General features: G+C 47.6%; 1 long non-coding RNA gene across 1 annotated transcript; it reads left to right on the top strand.

Moving 5' to 3' along the window:
- The first annotated feature begins 8,636 nt into the window (after positions 1-8,636).
- Positions 8,637-13,738, top strand: LOC118355182 (uncharacterized). The gene is made up of 2 exons (XR_004817135.2): positions 8,637-9,008; positions 12,975-13,738. It is a non-coding gene; the product is annotated as an uncharacterized LOC118355182 (long non-coding RNA).
- The last annotated feature ends 501 nt before the right edge of the window (positions 13,739-14,239 follow it).

A 14,239-nucleotide genomic window follows, 5' to 3' on the forward strand; every position in this document is an offset into this window, starting at 1 on the left:
TTTTAGGAATAATTTCAAACCTACAGAAGAGTCACAGGAATAGTGCACAGAGGAGGTGCCCGACCAGGTCAGTCAGTGGAATGCGTGGCTCTTGGTCTCAGGATCGTGTGTTCAAGCCCCACGCTGGGTGTAGAGATTACTCAACAAAATAAAAGCTTAAAAAAAAAAAAGGAATAGTGCACAGAACCTGCATATTTCTTGGCCCTACTTTTCAACATTTTGCACATTTGCTTTATTACTCATTACCTTTCCCTCTCTATATTCACATTTCCCCCCTAAACTATTTGTGCTCCCTTACTTCAAAATACTGTACCAATGATCTCCTAAGAACAAAGATGTTCTCTTATAATAATAGGTCATTTACAAAATCCAGGAAATTTAATCGTGACACAGTATTCTTATCTCATATATAGTCACTTATTCAAAATCTGTCACTTCCCTGGACCCTGTCCTTGCAATGGCTCTTCAGGGACCTTGAATCTGGAACAATTTCCTTGCCTTTGCTGACCTCTCATGACCTTTTTTTTTTTTTTTTTTTTTTTTTTTTAAGAGCATAGGTCAGGGGTGCCTAAGGAGCTCAGTGGATTCAGCATCTGCCTTCGGCTCAGGTCATAATCCTGGGGTCCTGGGATCGAGTCCCGCATCGGGCTCCTTGCTCAGTGGGGAGTCTGCTTCTCCCTCTGCCTCTGTCCCTCCCCGTTTGTGCTTTCTCTCTCTCAAATAAGTAAGATCTTTAAAAAGAGAGAGTATAAGTCAGTAGATTTATAGACTGTCATTTGGTTTGGGTTTGGTTTGTTTCCTCAGGAGTAGATTCACAGTATGCATTTTTGGGGACAAGAACACAGGAACTGTGGTGCACCTTACTCATGCATCCTAGTGAGAAACGCAGACCATCCTCTTGCCCCACAATTGCTGACATTGGCCATTTTCCAGTGTTCTCATCATTGACAAGCACAATGAGAAAGTGTGGGGAGAAAGACCAACCACTGTGCTGGAACTCAGTTAAGACTTTTATATAGAAGAATGCCATACATTTCCCAAAGTTTTTTTGTGTTTCTGTTCTCAAGTTTTGCACATGCACACGTCTTCTAATTTTTAATGAGTTTGGAAAAATCAGGCAGTTGTAGTGGTGTCACAAGATGGATTTAGGGAAAGGGATTTAGAACATTTCTTGACTGGGCCCACACAGATCCAGGCCAGGGGAAGGTGGGCCAATGACCAGATGAGGGCCTGCTTTGAGTGCACAGGGATTAAGGCCAAGGGGGTGGCTGAGGGGCCATCTGGTTTTAGGACATGTCAGAGCCATAGATGGACCTAACGACTTCCCATCTCGTGCGACTGGTCCCTGCCCTTCTGTTCCATTCTTCTGGCTTTTATATAAGTCTGGATGGGTGTTTATTAGGCTCTTTCTCTGACCCATTTATATCCATGGCAGATAGAAGAGGAGTGCTCAGTGGGTGGTCAGGAAGCAGAGGCCAGCAGAGGGAGTCACACGGGAGCCAAAGGAGGTAGATGTCCGCAGCCACATGTCCTCACTCCCCTGGGATGTGCAGGTCATGCGCGGGTCCATCCCTGGGGCTCTTCTTTGAGGCAGTCAGGTCCCGCTATACGAAGCACCAATAACAGCAGTAGCAAAAATGGACCTGAAAGTAAATGATTCGCATCAGCCAAACTCACCAACAGACAACTGAGAGTTGGCTGAATGATGGGATGAACAGGACATTAAAAAAATACCCCGAGACATAATGTGTGTTTATCTTGGTGAATCAAGCACTCCTTTATTTTTTTTTTTTATTGTTTAATGATAAGGCACATTGCTGCATCCCCAGAGAGAAATTAGGGGTGGGCTGGGGCACAGAGATGGTCCTCCAGCCTTGGGGCACTGGTGATGCACTAGTGAGGCATCACCAGAGGAAAGATGCCATGGTGAGGCATTCTCACCATGACCAAAGATGGTCAAGAGGATCTTCTGTTGATCGGGACTGAGAGAAGGTAACACCTGGAACCTTGGCAAAGACAGAGAGGAAGTCATAGGATTGGCAGGAAATAGTGACGATGGACCAGGAGCCAGTGAAGATGCTTCTGTGTGCCCTCAAAGCCGGTTGATGACAAGTGGTGGTCATCATAAGTCCTGGTGTGCCTGGTCCACCTGATCTCTGGGACTGAGACTGTACTTCCTCCTCGGGACCAGCAGGTGGCTTTAACCCCAGGCGGGAGCCTGGCACAAACTAGTCAGGGACCAGGCCAGCTGGCCTCCCTATGCCGGGGATGGGACATCAGTAATCCTACCTCGGCAGTGCTGACCTGCTACTGTGGCCCATCCACCCCTCCTCGCTCTGTTGTGGAGCCTGCCAGGCTGATGGGTGGATTCTGAACCTGGGAGCAACCATTCACCCAAACACTAACGCACACCTCTCAACACCTGCTTTTGATCCACCAAATTCAGATTACTTGTGATAATGTCTCCACATAGCCTTCCTGTAATGGTAACAAGTGTGTTTCTGCTTTTAATTCAGTGTTATTTCACCTGTTAGAATCAGCATAGTCTCCATCCAAATATTTAGAAAGCAAAATAAAGTTTCAACCTATTTCTCATGTTTCCATTATTACAAATAGCACTGACATGAATATGGGCGTTTTGACGCCAAAGTAGAAAGATCAAAGAATGATTTTACATTCTCATTATATGTTTCCAGGTAACATTTTTCCCCACTTGCCACTTTTCCTAAAGGCTCTAACTCCCAGTAGAAAATCAATTGCTGGTGCTAGAATCTTGAGAAGTTGAAAATGTACCCTGCCCTCCACTGGTCAGGTGCCACTGTCTCTTCTCTGTTTGGGGCTGACATGGGAACCTGCTTCTCTTGAAACAGCAGATAGGATGGGAACCTGAGTCTTTCCGCAGGTGAGCATCGATGTTGTTTGGGGCAAAGTGCTCAGATGCCATCTGAACGAGTAGAATCATGTCATCAACCCCAGTTATATCCATTTTCACCTCTGATGGTGTACTGTTTTCTGATGTCCGAGCCTAAATATCTTCCATCAGTGATGGGCTCAGTCATCACCTGCAATGGGACTCACCTGTGTTTATAGGTCTGAAAACCATCCAGCAGCTATGACTGCTCATCAAGGGGAAAATCACCACCAACTTTATTCATTTTTAATATTTTGTTGGATGAGTTATGTTTTTCTCACTTATATTCCTAATTTTTAATCTTTACGTAAACATTTTAAGTTGTGGGGTGCCTGGAAGGCACAGCTGGTTAGGTGTCCGACTCTTGGTTTCCACTCAGGTGGTGATCTCAGGGTCATGAGATGGAATCCTGAGTCCAGCTCCCTGCTGAGCGGGGAGCCTGCTTTTCCTCTCCCTCTGCTCCTCCCACTCATGCTCAATCTCTCTCTCTCTCAAATAAATACATTAATTAAAAAATTTTTAAGTTGCATTTTTCTTGTGAAGAAGCTATTTTGAAATTAAATCATTGCTTTTAAGGAGGTTAGTAAAATCTGAAAAGCTCAACAGAGTACAAGTAAAAAGTGTCCACCTCCAACAAACCTCTCAATCTCCTTTCCCAGAAACAACCAGGTGTTTTTTTTTATTATTCCCCAGATCTGTTTGTTGTATAAACAATGTGTATATATTTTTATATTTACATATTCATTCTTGTTTTAAAGCACTGAGGTTAGCTACAGCCACACCATGTTGGTGCCTTGACTGTTTGCACATTGCAACGTAGGAGCTGTCTCCTTGTGCTAACAGGTTCACAGCATTTCATGCATGGATCTGCCACCGTTGGGCTGCCTTGGGGAGGCATTCTGGTTATTTCCAAACACCTGTTGCTACTAGTAGCAGTGCAGTGGAATCCTGGTTTCTCATCCACCATAGGTGTGTGTGGAACACATACATATTTAGAAGAGGAATTACTGGGTCAGAGTATCTGAATTTGAAATTTGGTAGCTATTTTTGTGATCTTCCCCACAGTTTTTAATTTGCATGTTTAACATTATGAGTGAGGTCAAACTTTTTTTTTTCTGTTTTTGTTTTTTTAAAGTAAGCTTTTATGCCCAACGTGGGGTTTGAACTCGTGACTCTGAGATCAAGAGTCCCATGTTCCACCAACAAAGCCAATCAGATGCCCCTTGTGATAAATTGCAAAGCTGTTTGTATTTTCTTTTCTGAGAATTATCTTGTCCTACATGTTTTATTGGGTTTAAACAATTGATGTATAGGATTCTTTATATAATAAAGAAACTAGCTCTTCGTCATGGGCATTATAAGAAGTAATTTCTTCGATTTTCCGCTTGCCTTTTGTCTTTGTTATATTTTCCTGCAGAATTTTTAAAGATGTAAAATTAAATATGTGGTTAAAATACGTATCTGTGTATCTTATGTGTGTCAGGAGTGTGTGTTATGATCGAAATCTGACACCACAAGTGTTTCCTCACCTTCCTAACAGTCCCTCCCTCTTCCAGCAGAGAACCCCATTCCTTGAAACACTGGGGAGCCTACTCACGCTGCCACCCTACCACACAAAATCGTTTTGTCACAATATCACCAGTGCAACTTCTGAAAAATCAACCTACTGGGTGAGCTTCAATACTTTTTTCTAGTTCTTCTTGTCATTTGACTATGTCCTACTAATTGCTGTGTAATTTATTTGAATAAATTCCTTTTCTGTGTTGTACGGAATCAATTTTTTAAAAATAATTTCATTCATAAATCTTTTTAATAAAAATGCCATCCGGACTTTATGTCATATGTAGGGTAGCTTCTCCCACTAAGACTATGTAGAACTTTCTCCATGTTTCTTTAAGTGCCTTTAATTTTTTTATGTCCAAATGATGCAAGAAATACAGAATGCAATTGGCTAACACACAGTGTATTAGAACAGTTTCTAACAGCTACAGAGGAAATACCAACAAGGCGGACCTACTGTCTTGGCAGAACCTGGCTGGTGACAGCAACAGAGCAGGTGAATGTGGAAAAGATCAGAGGGTGAGGCCAGTGCTTGGGACGCGAGGGCATGACGCTCCTGTGGCCGAGTGGCCACTGCTACTCTGAAGAGCTGCAGGTGCAGGGTTCCATTGGAGCCCAGACTCCAGGTGACCAGGCCACTGCAGGTGACCTGAATGGCGTCATAAGGGAATAATGACATGAAGCTGGTTTCAGACTCTCCAAATCTTTGCTCTCACCAAGGACTTGCTTACACACAGGTGGTGTTGTCTCTTGTCGTGAACCAGATATGGGCTCATAAACAATTTGTTCTGCTATGTGATTATTGTCAGAAAGGAAGATTTAGTATTCAAACCCTCATCTCTGACGTTTTAATTTTTGTGGATATTTTAAAAAATGGAATTGCTGTGACAGCCATATGGCAGGCAGGTCAGTGATTACCTAGGGGAGTGTATGTATTGGTAGGATTTTTGTTCAGGTATAACACGCTACAAACTGTGCAGATCGTGAGTGTCCCCCTGATGCGGCCGCCATCAGAGAGAGTGCATTACCTGTCCTTGGAGACTCCCTCCCACCCTCTCTGTCCTCCCTGTCCTCACGAAGGTGCTCCCTCCCCGACTCCTGCCCCATGGTCAGCATGCTCCCGGTTGCCTGCTGCAAATATCCTCTAAATGCAGTGGTCTCTGTGCTGTGTCTGGAGGCTTTGGTCCAACACCACACGTGGCCCTCGCCGAGGTTGGGTATGCTCTTCTGCTCTTCTTTCCTGTTACACTGTTGCTGGATATTTGGGTCCTTCCTGATTCCTTGTTACGAATAGATGCATTCAGTGCATCTATCTGTATGAATTAGAAGACAAAATTCACACCTGCAGGCACAACCTCTTTGGAAACATGGCAAACTGAGGGGGTTGTATGCACAGCTGTGATTTTTCCACCTAATTCTTACTGACAGGCACACTTACAACTATGCTACTCCAAACAACAGGTTCTGCAGGAAACTTTTTTCCTTGTATGTTCTAGGTCAAAACCATTTTGTCACTGTGGTTTAGACCTCGGGGCCTTTTTTACTTTCCGTGAAGTTGGGTTATAGTCCCTGGAGGAGGCTCCCGGATTCATTCCTGGCAGCTGTAATGGAATTCTGGCTTGGCTTATTTATGTCTTTTTTTAAAAAAGATTTTATTTATTTATTTATTCATGAGAAACACAGAGAGATAGAAAGAGGCAGAGACATAGGCAGAGGGAGAAGCAGGCTCCATGCAGGGAGCCCGACGTGGGACTCGGATCACGCCCTGAGCCAAAGGCAGATGCTTAACCACTGAGTCACACAGGCCTCCCAGTCCTGGTTTAATATTAGATCTCATCTACACACCCCCAGGCCACAGGGATTTGCATTTTGTGTTTACAGAGTCAGTAAAGGTCTATATAGCAATCCCAATCAACCTGTTCATAAACAAAAAGTCATGAATGATTTTCAACTAGAAGGATATTTGTGATGAGAAGCCACCACAGCAAGCAGAGGGGAGGCCCAGCTGTGGAGAGAAAGAACACCAATCTTCTTCTTCCATCCTGGAACAGTCATGGTCATGAAAAGGAGCTCAGCACTGCCTCTCAACTCCAGGCTGGGCAGGGCCTTGGAGGTGGCCTGTGGGTCTCAGCTCCCTGCCATTTGCACACAAACCTTATTTTCAACTTAACTTTTAGTGTTTTTCTGATGAGTGTGGTAGCCATGGAGCTGGGTCCATGGCCACTGGCTTATAAGTCAGACCAAGTATTTATTTATTTATTTATTAAAGATTTTATTTATTTATTCATGAGAGACAGAGAGACAGAGAGAGAGAGAGAGAGAGAGAGAGAGACAGGCAGAGGGAGAAGCAGGCTCCATGCAGGGAGCCCAACGTGGGACTTGATCCTGGGTCTCCAGGATCACACCCTGGGCTGAAGGTGGCGTTAAACCGCTGAGCCACCCAGGGATCCCCTAGACCAAGCATTTTTTGTTAAGGTTTTTAAATTTTATTTTTAAGCAATCTCTGCCCCCAACCTGGGGCTTGAACCCATAGCCCTGAGATCAGGAGTCACACGCTCCACCTGCTGAGCCAGCCAGGCACCCCCGGGCCAAGCATTTTTATCATACAGGGCTCTACATTTAGTGTGCATAAAATTTACTTTATTTTTTTTAAAGATTTATTTATTTATTATTTATTTTAGAGAGAAAGAGTGAGCATGATGGGGGAGGGGCAGAGGCAGAGGGAGAAGCAGACTCCCTGCTGAGCAGGGAGGTCAATGTGGGGCTCAACCCCAGGGACCCCAGGATTGTGACCTGAACTGAAACCAAGAGTCAGATGCTCAACCAACTGAGCCAGGCAGGTGGCCCTAAAATATATTTTATTTATGTGAATGACATTTCACCTGGTCCTTAGAGTGTTTTACTGATACTGACAACTGGTATCTGTTAAAAACAAGGTTCTAGATAACCATTCTGATTTGTGTAATTACAAGAAAGACTACAAAGCAGCATTCTCATGTGCTCACCTCACAAAAATAGATTTGTTTTTTTTTTTTTTTTTTTTTTTTTTTTTTTTTTTAATTTTATTTATTTATGATAGTCACATAGAGAGAGAGAGAGAGAGAGAGGCAGAGACACAGGCAGAGGGAGAAGCAGGCTCCATGCACCGGGAGCCTGACGTGGGATTCGATCCGGGGTCTCCAGGATCGCGCCCTGGGCCAAAGGCAGGCGCCAAACCGCTGCGCCACCCAGGGATCCCGATTTGTTTTTTCATGCCTAATATTGGAGCTAAGTAACTAAGTGACTGTCCAGGGACTTCTCCCCTGAGTGGCAGAGATGCCTTCCTCTGACCAGCCAGAACTACACATAGACTCAAATATCGGCTCCGGAGAGAGGTCGTTCATCTACTCAACAAAATACTTAGAATGTATTGTGGCCAATGTACCATGCTTCCAGGCTGAGAGGGAACTAAAGATGAATTAAAAATAAAACTTTTATCAAAGATGAATCTTCGTATGTGGGGAGGTGTTAAGCCAAGTGCAGAGAAGACTGTAAGTCTCCAGTGACGAGTGTCTGGGGTGGTGGTGGGTGGGTCAGGTGTGTGGGTCCACGTGGGGGGCTTCTCGTTGCTCCAAGGGCTTGGAAAGGATTTGTGGAGGAAATGGTGCCTGCGCTGGCCCGGGAAGGATGGGGGAGCTCGGACATGTGGGATTGATGGGCAGGGGCTCCTGGCACGTTCCTGGTGCCAGAGGGAGCGGGAAGGGTCTTTCAGCCTGAACTGAAAATGGGAAGTCTTCTGTGAGCATCAAAATGTTCAGAGAGGGCAGGCAAGTGGATGCTCACTGGTAGGATCCAGTGGGGGGTGGGGGGTGGGGTGGCGGGGCAGGGGGTGTGTGTGTCTTGAAAGGTGATGAGGTCCCACCGGTCCTGGATGTGACCACCTGTTGGACTAGAGAGCTGTTGGGGCTTTTGTGTCTGCTCTTCTTTGCTGCCCTTTGGGGCTGTCAGCGTCTCCAAGGGACTGGGTTTGAGGGAAAAATGCTGCCCGACTGCTCGAGGGAGGGGACGTGTGAGCCAGGGTCTGAGGGGTGCGTTGCCTGGGACCCGCCCAGGGTGCAATGACATGGAGGGAATCAAGAGGCGAGCCACGTGGATGGTGTTCTAGGGTGAAACTGCAGAACCTTGATCACCAGGCTAAGTACTTTGGACGTTTCTTCCTGAAGGCAGTTGGATTCCTTTAAAGGCAAATCTGACATGTGCCAGGGAGACTGTCCCTGCCCACGCCTTCAGCTGTTTTGGAAAGTCCTTGCAGCCAGAAGTGCTCATTAGCTGCGGCTCTCTGCCAGCCTCCTCCTGGGAGGGACATTGTCCTGCTTCCCGGCTCCTCACCATCTGCGGACCCACCCCAGGGCCCAAGTGAGAAAGAGGACCTGCTGGGTGAGCACTTTCCTGGATGCAGGAGAAGGCTGGGAGCCACGCCCTGACAGAACCGGGAGCAGCAGGACATGTCCGCGGGCGGGAAGCCACAGCAGAGCCAGGAGGACTGTCACTCTAGGAGGTGGGATGGGGGCCTGCTGTGGGCAGCTGGACTTCCGCGGCCTGAGGGCTGAGAGCAGGGGACAGCTGGGTGACCAGGCCTGCCTTGAGTCATCCATGGTGTGGTCTGCCCCATGGCACTGTGCCTACAGGTGGGAGTTGTGGCTGAGACCATGGGTGATGCTTTGAGCACCTGATTTTGGCCCCTGGTGCAGAGACATGTAAACATGGTGGTAAAAGGAACAAGTCAGGAAGAATGAGCACATACACACATACACATACGTGATCTGTGCGTGTACATACACATAAATACATGGTAGGTACTTAGTCCATGGTGGGGGGAAGGGAAACCATCAGATATTTTTGTGGGCAACCAAATACTTAAAAATTGTTTCCCAGCAAGACTTTCTCAAAGGATTCCTCATGATGCAGGCGTGACTTCTAGGAATTCTGATGTGTAAAGGGTGTTTTTTAGGGGAGCATGGGGGTTCTCACTCATCGGAATTCAGTGGTCTCACACGGCCCTGGCACCTCCAAGGTGTCCCTGAGCTCAGGGCTTACCGTAGCTCAGTCCTGGGATTTTTAGGGCCAGCACCTGGATTTTCTTTGTCCACTGAGGGACAGACTCCTGTTCAGTAGAATTCCAGCAGAATGATTTGCAGGAAGGGGTTTCCTTTCCAGCAACCAGAATGCCTGGGTCTCTGATTTGTGCCTGCAGGAGAGCTGCCGTCCCCAGTGGTAGCGGGGCTCTCGGTGACTGCACTGGGAATCAGAAGACTGTTTCTGAAACATAGGACACAGGCAAGGAAACATGGCAGTGAGGAGTGCTTCCCCCATGTTCTGGAAGCCTGATGGACAACAGCCCCTTCTCAGCAGAAGATACTTTTCAGGGACGTGCAGGATCCTGGACAGAGATATATGCCATTGGCTCCTTTTGTCCCCCTGGACCCATGTTTTCCTCTGAACTCACCTATTCTCTGACACTTGGTCTTTGGGTGGCTTTAGTATTGCCGATGGAAACTACAGTCAAGGTCTGTTGGCTGGCGGGTGATGCGGGTCCAACCTCCCAGAGTTTGAGGAGTAGATTACTGTTTCAGCCCATTGTGTTTATTAAATCAGTAGTTTGGGAAGGATGTCAGCTTCTCTGAGTTTTTCCCACGTTGACAAATGTGTTATTTGTGTAGGGAAATCAACATGACCCCCCCTTCCCAGCAGCCTTGGCCGCGCCCTCTCTGCAGCTCCAGGAAGAGGGGATAAAGGCCAGACAGACAGAATATTATCGAGTCTATGCAAACTCCTACAGCACACCTTGTATTCCCCTCCAATTATGTGCTATTCCTTCATCTGTGGCAGGAGTAGGTAGCTTTGCTAGGAAGAGTGGGCCAGGACGCTTCTCTGGAGCACCGCTTTCACTGTGAATCTTTAGCTTCTGACGAACCCCTAACCTTGAATGACCTCTGGCACTCAGCCATGTTGCAGGCTTGTGTGTATGTGTGGACGTCTTCACCAAGAAAACATAGGAAGTCACATAGTGGGGACCCCCTCTCAGGCAGCAGGTAGTGAGCCCACAGGGGGCACTGGGCGGGAGGACTTACAGGGGGATTAACCCAGAGGATGGAACGGGGCATGGCTCAGGGAAAACAGATGTCTTCAGGGTTGTTGGCCGGCCCATATGTGGGCGAGTCATCTCAGGAAGCATCATACTGTGCACACTCATTTTAGGGTTGACTTAATAGTATTGATCCACAGGAATTTAGCAAACTGTTTGCCTCTGTTCTCTGGAAGGTAAATATGGAAAACCCCATGGAGGTCACAAAAGTGTTAGGGGTCATCTACACAGGGGAAATAGCGCTGGCCTGTCCTCTCCATTGTGGCATGTGACGCTTTACCTACCGAGCCTGCGGGTACGTCCACATGACCAGTAGAAAGAGCAGGATCTGGAAGCGGGGAGGCCAGATTTCAGCCACAGATCATCACTCACCCACCTCAGATGGCTGTCCCTTCTCGAGGATGGAGATCTGATAACTAGGACATGGAGTTGACATGAGAACATCATGAAATAAGGTGGTGAAAGTGCTCAATTAATTGTAAGCCCTCAAAAAATGAGAGAGCCCTCAGCATTTGACCTAGAACACCACCTTGTTTTCTGAGGCAGCAATGAGAAGCACATTAGCTGAGCCTCAGGGCTTCATCTTTGGTTCTGTTGGCATTTGGGGTCTTAGATGTCCTTTCTCTTTCCACATAATTGGGATTAAGTTAGAAAGCTACAGTCCTGCTGGAAGCTCAGAAGAGACACACTGTTTGCTCTGGTTTGCTTGCAGATGAAGGTGAGACTACATCTTGCATCTTTCCGTCCAGGGAGGTAAGCTGTACGTGGGTTCTAGAAGGTTGTGAGCTGTCAGGTGACGGGAACATGGGTCAGGCAGAATCGCATGGGGCCACGGCCCGGGAGGCGATGTGACCACCACAGGCAAAAAACCAGTAGGGCCCATGTGCCCAGAGCTGCTGGTAGCCTCTGGGACTTTTGTCTGCCCCCCACCTCCCTGCCACTGCCACCAATAACAATGGGCATTTTTGACTTAGTGTTTTATGACAAAGGACAGTGGGGTAGGGGACGTAGAATACGAGAATACGAGATTACTGATGATGTATATTCTTGATATTGGTGTAAATGTTGGTTCAAGGCCACACATCATACGTTTCCACCCCCCGCTTGCCTTTTCCTGCCGTGACCCTTGGGTTTATTTATTTATTTATTTTTATTTATTTATTTTTTTAATTTTTATTTATTTATGATAGTCACACAGAGAGAGCGAGAGAGGCAGAGACACAGGCAGAGGGAGAAACAGGCTCCATGCACCAGGAGCCCGACGTGGGATTCGATCCCGGGTCTCCAGGATCGCGCCCTGGGCCAAAGGCAGGCGCTAAACCGCTGCGCCACCCAGGGATCCCCCGTGACCCTTGGGTTTAAACCTGGTGCGCTCCCAAAGGTGCTGCCTGTGGCCCACCGTTTCTGTGCCCCCTTCTCGTCCGCAGCGCCAGCTGGGTTGGATGCTCTTGCCTGAACGAATGCATGTGGGTTTTCCCCACAGCAGAGCTTGATCTGAAGACCTGGGTGCAGGGAAGAAGCAGAGAGATGGGGAAGGAGGAAGAGCATTACCAAGAGTCCACACTGCTTTGAGCAGTACCGGCATTACTCCCCCCGCCCGGCCCCTTTCAGGAAGCATCTAGATGCCTCTAGAAGACAGATGTTTCTTCAGTGCTTCTGTCCCCTGTCACTGAAGGGACCTGCACTTGCCGGGGGCCTAGTGGGCCCTGAAAGACCCCTGCCTGTCCCCTGGACAGTGGTGACAAGTTCCTGATATTCTTCCTGCCTCTGTGTCTGCCTCCAACCTGCCCTGCGTGTACTGTCGGAGTAGCCTTCAAAGGAACTCCTGGCTCGCAAGGCTTCATGATGTCACTGAGAAGAGATTAGCTGCTCGGGATGGCTCCCCAGATCTCTCCAGTTGACCTCAGACTCCTTGCAGGGAGCCTGGCCCCAGGCCAGCACCACTAGCACCCCCGGGCACCCAGACCTTCCTACCCCCACATGTGGTCTTGCTCTCGCCTGCCTTCTTCTCAGCATCTGGAGCCCTACCTGTCCCTCAGGGACACCTGTCACCCGTGTCAGCTTTGCATCTCTGTGTATACTCAACGGTGTGGCCCTACAGCACTGCAGGTGATGTGGCTGAGCAGGTGGGAGACCAAGGGGGCCACTGGGGGACTTTCCCCAGAGGGTCTGGGGTCACCCTGCTCTGCAACTCATCTGGGTTCCCCACCAACTTCATCTCCTTGCTGTCATGGAAAGGAGGCCCCTTGTCTTTTTTTGGGTGGCGCTCAGCTCCTGGAGGCTGCTCTCAGGCCCTTGCATATGGCCCCCCATCTCCGAAGCAGGAGGACCCCCTCGGGTGAAACCGCCCCAGTTCAAGTCTCTGCCTTCTTCCCGCAGAAGACTCGGTGCTTCATCCTGGCCTACGTGGAGGAGCTCCCCTGTGCCAGAAAAGGTAAAACCATCACGTGGATCATCCCACCCACACTCAGAGGAGATGACATCATGTAAGGGTGAGAGTCCTGGAGTCACTGAGGTGGGACTTCCAGAGTGCGCTGTCCTTCCTCAGAGCCTCATAATGACGTGGTAACAAATTCACTGGGCTGCCCTGGTGTTGCTGTGATGTCCTCCCCCCTCCTGCTCCCGGAGACTCAGGCCACTGGCCCTGCTCACCTGCCCCTTGGCTTCTTTCAATTTGTTCCCAAAGTCTCTGAGTTACTTTGGTGCCAGAATGTCTTTTGGAAAAACACATCAAGGACAGAACGTGAAAGGAATGGTACAGAAATAAATAAATGAAGTTCTATAGAAGAGGGAGGGAGCAGTTGCCAGGCACTCCTCGCCCCTCCAGCATCGCACCAATGGTGGCGCTGCCTTTGCTGCCCACCAGTGACATCCATCAGAGACTCAGCAGTGCTTCGGACATGCATATCCTGACGGCCTGGCGGTCTTACAAGTGTCATGAAAGTGCACACGAAGGTTTGAACCTCCTGATTCGCATGATTTTGTGGGAATTTATTGGTCCATTGGATGGTGAACCATTTTCAGAGATCATGTCTGGTAGCTTCTGGGAAGAGGACCAGTAACTTATTCTCAAGTGACAGTTTGGTTGGGCTTAGGACTTTTTGTTTTTTAAAGCTGTTTCACATAAAAAAAATAAAATAAAATAAAAACTTTTTTTGTAAAAAAGAATCAGACATTTAGAAGAGGGGTGTGTGGTTTCCGTAAGTTGTATATGGGACAAATCTTGTTCGCGGGATTATTGTGAGCGACGCTCACCAGGAAAGCACTTTGATGTATGGTAAAAACTTTATTCAGACTTGCAAAAACAATAATGTTAAAATATAAATCTAATTCCGGGAGCCCCTGGGTGGTTTAGCCGGTGAAGTATCTGCCTTCAGCTCATGTCATGATCTCAGGGTCCTGGGATGGAGCCCGGGGATGGAGATCTGCTTCTCCCTCTACCTGCTGCTCCCCCTGCTTGTATTCTCTCTCTCTCTCTGTCACTCTCTCTCTCAAATAAATAAACAAAAATAAAAATAAAAATTTACATCTAACTCCTTTACAGAGTTCACAATCACACAAAAATTTGTTTTTAATCCAAAGGAAGTTTGTTTTCACAAACATTTTAAGTTAGAACTTAATTGCTAATTCCATTCCTTATAATC

This window comes from Canis lupus, chromosome 7, assembly GCF_003254725.2.
Source record: "Canis lupus dingo isolate Sandy chromosome 7, ASM325472v2, whole genome shotgun sequence".
In the NCBI taxonomy this organism is placed as follows: domain Eukaryota; kingdom Metazoa; phylum Chordata; class Mammalia; order Carnivora; family Canidae; genus Canis; species Canis lupus.